This window comes from Myotis brandtii, unplaced genomic scaffold (assembly GCF_000412655.1).
Source record: "Myotis brandtii unplaced genomic scaffold, ASM41265v1 scaffold21, whole genome shotgun sequence".
In the NCBI taxonomy this organism is placed as follows: domain Eukaryota; kingdom Metazoa; phylum Chordata; class Mammalia; order Chiroptera; family Vespertilionidae; genus Myotis; species Myotis brandtii.
Window position 1 is genome coordinate 261,038 of NW_005357846.1, and position 7,054 is coordinate 268,091.

A 7,054-nucleotide genomic window follows, 5' to 3' on the forward strand; every position below is an offset into this window, starting at 1 on the left:
CTGCCCCCCATGCTGGCCTGGTCACCCCCAACAGACCCCCCCCTGCTGGCCTGGTCTCCCCCAACTGCCTCCCCTGCCGTCCTGGTTGCCCCACGCAGCCTGCTGTTCAGTTGTTTGGTCGTCCCTCACTAACCCCCTTGACAGCCTGGTTGCCCCATGCAGCCTGCTGTTCGGTCGTCTGTCCAGTTGTTTCGGTCGTGATGGCCACTGGCTTTTTATATATTAGGATTAGTTCTCTCAATCAAGATTTGGTATGTGTTAGACAGTAAAAAGTTTGATAAGGGACTAAAGCAGGTTTTATGTGCTGATATCGAGGATAGATCCATATGCTTTAAATAAAAAAACTAAATATTGGTAAGGTAAACATTTCTTGTGAACATTGCCATACCTACGATTCATACCTGGAATGCTGGCTATCACTTCTACATGTAGGAAGTGCCAAGTATGTACTTGAAAACAAATCGAGGTGTTTTATTTTTATCTTTGTTTTAACAGTGTGGAGTCTGTTTTCTTGTATGAAATAAATGAACTTTGCTGAAATTTAGTCTAGGCCAACCATGTCAAACTCACAGCCTACAGGCCACATGCCTTGTTTATTTGGCCCGTGTTAGCTTTTGAGTTTGACATGCTTGGTCTAGGCAGTTTATAAAATAAGTGATACCTGTCCCTTACTGCAAGAATTGGATTGACATATGATTACAAGCCATAAATCAGTTAGAAAATGCATGATAATGTTGGTATAGTTGATAAGCCAGTATTTATATCAATGAGTACATAGCAGATCGAATTGTCTTGTGAAACTATCCCTAATTATTGAAAAGATGTCATTGGAATACAGGATACCTCAGTAATAGAAAGGAGGGGCTAAGTCTCTGAGAGTTAAAAATAAACTCCTGAATTAAATTAATGAAGTTTGTAGTAGCCATATGGCCAGCTGGAGACAGACTCAGTAACAGGAGAAATATACATTAAATAGCAGGCATAGAGTGATATTGGTTTACTTACCCGTGTTGTATAGTGAGATCTGGGTCCATAGTGATAGCTGGACCCAGACATCTAGGGGCAGGTAAGGATCCAGTGGTAAGATTCTTATATCCTAAGCTATAAGCATTTTTAAATAATAAAAATATTAAGTAAAAATATATAGAGGACTTCTCTTACTCTGAAGCAGTTAACATGAGTGATAAAAATATATATCATTTTAAAATTCTTTTTAATAAGTTCAAAAGTAAATTGAGTGTATTTAATATGCTAAATTATAAAGAAAGGAAAAATGTGAGGAAGGTGAAACAGACTATAGAAATATCCATTATATTTGAAACATAACAATATAGAATGTCTAAAAGTGAAAAATGAAAAGATTGAAATTAAAATTCCAGTGGAAGTATTAACAGCAGAGAAGACCACAGCTGAAGAGAGAACTGGGGAGTAGAGAGTATAGATTGGAGGACCTTACACAGAATGCAGCACAGAGAGACAATACTGGAAAATACAGTAGAGAGGTTAAGAGTCATTGAGGACAGAGGGTGAAGCTTTAATATGCCTCTAACCAGAATTTCAAGGGACAAAGCAATATTTGAAAAGACAATGAATGAGACACTTTTGGAATCGATAAAAGATAGTAACCTCAGATACTAAAACCTAAAGCGTTCCCAGTGAGATAAATCTCAACACACACACACACACACACACACACACACACACACACACCCCTAAGCACATTGTTGAAAAACTTCAGAATACCAAAGACAAAGAGAAGTTACTAAAATTAGCCCAAAGGGAAAAATACAGATTATGAATCAATAAAGGAATAACACACAGCGACCACGCCATCTTGGGAAACAGAGCTGCTTGAGACTAGGATCCTGGCCTCAGCACCACCCAGTCTGATCTCAGACGCATACCAGGACCCTGCAGCCACTGGGGACAGAGACCTGCGACCACAGCTACAGACCTGCGGACACCAAAAGTTCAGAAATCCCTGCTGCAGATCCGTGAGTAACAGAGCCCATCCCCCCTTACCGCAGGCTCGCGGGGGGCAGCGCCATAGTAACTGATAGACCCACCCCTTGGTGAGACAAAGGAATAACAAGGAATTCCCAGCAACAAAAATGAGACAAATAACAATGAATTCTCAGCAACAAAAATGAAAAACAAGATTGGTAAGTACCCATCCTGGTTCACAGACAGCTAGCTGTCCTTTGTCTCCTCACACGGTGGAAGGGACAGGGAGCCCTCTCAGGCCTCTTTATAGGGCAGGAATCTCACTCATGACAGAATTACCTCCCAAAGCCCTACCTTCAAATTACATCACCTTTAGGATTAGGATTTCAACATGTAAAAAAAAAAAGGTGTGAGAGGGGGGGGGGGGGGGGGGGGTAGGACAAACATTAGGACCATAGCAAGCTGCAATGGCATTAGCAACATTTCAGAAAAGTGAGTTCACTGGGTTTGCTGTTATGCTTTGTTATATGTATAACATATGTTCTTTTGTAAGTCCAAATATTTCATATTTTAAGAAATAGGTGGGAATAAAAAGAAAAAAAAACACATCTAAATGTTACCAGAATGTATCATTGTCTTATGGTGTTTAAAATAATGAACTGAGCTGTTTGAGACGTTACAATTGATGAGGATGCTCAAATGAGCATTAAATATGTTATTTTTACATAAATTCAGCAACTGGGAATTACTGAGACTTAATTGGCAGCTGATTCTCATCCAGAGCGTCAAAGCCAAGAAGCCAGCAAAGGCAGCCGTCTTGTAGAGAGTGACTTGGAGGCCAAACAGCCTTCCTAGTATCATCTCTAAATACTGGTCGTCGCTGATTGCTTAGTCAATGAACTGTTCTAACCACTTACAATCTTCAGAGCAACCCTTTTGAGGCAGGTATTATTATTCCATTTTACAGATGGGCAAACTGAGGTCCTCAATGGTTAAATACCTTGCCAATGGTTAAATACCTCTGCCACTCAGCTAGGAAGTGGCAGAGTCCTGATTCAAACACAGTTTGAGTCCAGCCCTATGTTCTTATCTATCACTTTATGCTCCAGCTCAATTTTTCTTTCACTTTATTGCAAATAAGATTTACACTGAAGCATTGGATTAAAATATAGGTTCTTCTGACATAGTTGCTCTAAAGTTGATATTCATGAGCTCTGAGTGGCATCCTAAGCATTTGCCACTAGTTTGACTTCTATCTAATTTATCCTTCCCACAAATCTGACCACATTTCTGCTCAACATTAAGCCTCAAATTTAACCCTCTTAGATTAGCACGCAAGACTACTCAAGCGCTGGCACCCTGAGCATCCCTTTTGTATCACAGCCATCTATTCCCCTAAACCCTTTCTTTACTTCCATCACCAAAACCATGCATACTCGTGTTTCACATCCCCATGCCTTAGTACACTCTGCTTTCTCTGCCCAGAATTGCTCTGCCTACCTTCTTCTAGCTAACCCCTATACATCCTCAAACTTCTGAAACTTCACTTTGTACCTACTTTCAATATTGATTTAGAAGCCTACCCTCTGCTCTTCAGCAACACCCCGTGCTTTTTATATCATGAAGCTAACTGTAACCTTCAGCGTCCTCTGATGTCTCCTCCTCAAATAGTCTGTAATAACAGTAATACATGTTACTTATGGAGCAGCCCTAGTAAATTTACATGCAACATTTCTAATTCCAAGTACAACTCCAAAAGGTATCCATCTTCAGCTGCCTTTTAAGGTTGAGGAAACTGAGGTTTAGAGAGTGAGTTAGCAGGCCCATGGTTATACCATTACTAGTGGCTCGGTGCATGAATTCGTGCACATTGAAAGTGAATTAATTATGCCCTGGCTGGTTTGGCTCAGTGGATAGAGTGTCAGCCTGCGGACTGAAGGGTCCCAGGTTCGATTCCGGTCAAGGGCATGTGCCTTGGTTGTGGGCACATCCCCAGTGGGGGGTGTGCAGGAGGCAGCTGGTCGATGTTTCTCATCGATGTTTCTAACTCTCTATCCCTTTCCCTTCCTCTCTGTAAAAAATCAATAAAATATATTTTAAAAAAAGAAAGTGAATTAATTAGAAGACATATTTTAATATTGCTATTTGCCCTGCCCCCAATGGCTGTCCCCTCCCTCTGCCTGCTGGCACCTGCCTTGGCTGGCCTGGCGCTGCCTACTTCCTAGCCCTGCCCCCTGCCGACTATTGTTCTGCCCTTTGGTCAATTTGCATATTACCCTTTTATTATATAGGATAATGGCAGCATCACACTCACATCTGGTTCCATATGTCTCCCCAGCGCCTGCCATTAGTGCTGACACTTTCCTGGTTAGATGGATGTGGATGGATAGATGACATGGGTTGAAATAGATCCAGGTTTGTAAGATAGAAAAAGCCAAATTTGAAGTCACCATGCAAAGACTTGCACTTAGGCTCTGCCTCTGCCTAGCTGCCAAAATAGGAGAGTTCCCTGTTGCTGAGTGTGTCCAGAGGTGATTACTGTCAAACGGGCTTCTGGGAAGGGGAAGAACTTGGCACTAGAGCAGCAGTTCTCAACCTGTGGGTCGAACGACCCTTTCACAGGGGTCGCCTAAGACCATCCTGCATATCAGATATTTACATTACAATTCATAACAGTAGCAACATTACAGTTATGAAGTAGCAACGAAAATAATTTTATGGTTGGGTCACAACATGAGGAACTGTATTTAAAGGGCCAGAAGGTTGAGAACCACTGCACTAGAGGCTGAAAATCAGGGATTACAGAAAGAGTTAACCCAGAGGCAGGGTGCCCATAGTGCACATCTTCTTTGGGGAAGGACTATGTTGTCATGCAATCTTTATCGTAGCTCCTCAGATGGGGACATAGCGATTTGCTATCTCTTCCTGCAGCTGTGACCAGAGCTTGATGTGGGTTTGGTCTCAGTGCGAGTGCGTGCACACCACCTGCCTTTTGGTTTATGTCCAAGGATGCTGTTTTCTGAAAATAGAAGCTGATACTGCCTCTGACTCGGTCCCTTTCATCTCATGTTCTTTTTGGTACATTTGTCCTAAATGTATCAACCCATCTCTTTCTTTGCTACATGTCAGATTTGTAAAATTTGTGAAATTGGTAAGTTATTGCTGAGAGATTTAAGCTTTCTTTTATTAATTCCTGGAATTTGGTGTCATGTGAAACAGAAGAAATATATGTCTTTGCTTATGTTGCCTCGCTAATGATATACAAGGTCATGGGGCCTCCTTCACCCTGAATCCTTTGACTAAAGTAACAGAGTTTGTTAAGGCCACCCCCTTGGGGTTCACCCCACCTCAGTTGGTCAGGGGGTGAGGGTCTACTTTTGGATTAGCCTTCTTCACTTGCTGTGACATGCTGTCCTCTTAACTCCCTCTCCACGTGGCTCCTCAACAACCTCTCTCCTTTAATATCTTCCCTTTAAGTGACTGTTTAACAAGGTCCTCCCTGCACCTGTGTAACTGCAAGTGGAAATACTGCAGGTTCTGAGCGCCTGCAAAGGCTCCCTCAGTTCTAGCCAGTGGGTCCCCAATCTCCATTCGGCACCTCTACAAAGACCGACTAGGATTCTACTTCCCCTGTCACCCCCCCCCACCCCAAACTATGAGAAAAACAGTGATGATCAATTTCCAGCTTGTTTTATAATTTCATCCACTGGTTAGCCTCTGGGCATTTAATTCCCTATGATCCAAACTCTCTTAGTTTTATGTAACTAAGTTTGTCTATTTCTCTCTGACTTACTATCTCAATCAATATAGTGTTGATTGGCTTAACAATGGAACCATTTCTATTTTGTACCTCTATCTTCTCTCTGACAGAAAAATCAGAGAAATGGGGCAGGCAGGTATTTGGTACATTCAGTGACTAACTTTCTTCCCTTTCTTTCTTTATTTTTTTTTTACATTAGGTATTTTTATTATGAAAGTAATAACATGCTCACCATCAGAAAACAATGCAGAACTATACAAATTTTCCAATCTCATCTCTCACTAACAGTTCTTCCAGTTATTCTCCAGGCATTTACTAAAATAGAAATAAAATCAAATCACACACAATACACACACAATGCACTTTATATACACAATAGAATGCTACCAAAGATACTATTCTGTAATTTGACTTTTTTCATTTAATAATTACTGTGATCATTTTCTATGCCAGTATATTTGTTTGTCTGTTATTCTTTTTTAATACTTACAGAATAGTTTTATTACTTAGAACATGCTGGTTTCAAGTTGCAGAAACGCAACTCAAACTATCTGAAGCCCCAAAGAGAATTTATTGGTTCACAAAAGTGGGGGAAAGAACGACAGGGCTGGCCTCAGGAAGGGTTATGTTCAGGACTCAATGATGTACTCAAGCTACCTTCTCTTCCCATTTCTCAGCACTGATGCTCTGTTTTTGCCTCATTCTTTTCTAGAGCATCCCCCTGCCTCAGGACATTTGCACCTGCTGTTTCCACTCCTAGAAAACTTTCTCTTCAATTATCTGGATTAGTTGTTCCTTAACCTTCTCTGTACTTTATTCAAACATCATCTTCTTAATAAATCTTATTCTGACCACCCTACTGGAAATTGAATTATTCATCCACCTCCACTCCTATATTCACGGAGCCCCTTTTCTAATTCATTTTTCTCCATAACGTTTGTTGCCATGTAAATATATATATATATATATATAAACATTTATTTTTGTTTATTGTTTAACTTCCCCTCTAGAATGTAGGAGGTCAGGGAATTTTTATTTAAAGCTGTGCTTCCTGCATCTTGACCTATGCTTGGAACACAGTAGGTACTCAACAAATATTTGCTGAATAAATACTGAATAAATTTTAAGAGGCCACTTAATTATACAGATGAAGAAACTGAGGATAAGTGGCTTTTTCAGGTTCTTACTGTGAGTTAGGGGCAACTAATGGGTAGTTAGAGTGGAATAAACTTAGTTTAGACTAACTACAGCAAGGCCTTTGAAGCATTTCTTCAGAGAGACTGTGCCCCTGGCCACAGGACAGCTCTTTTCCTTCTGTGTTGGTGTAAAATTCTGTGCTGGGCTGCACAT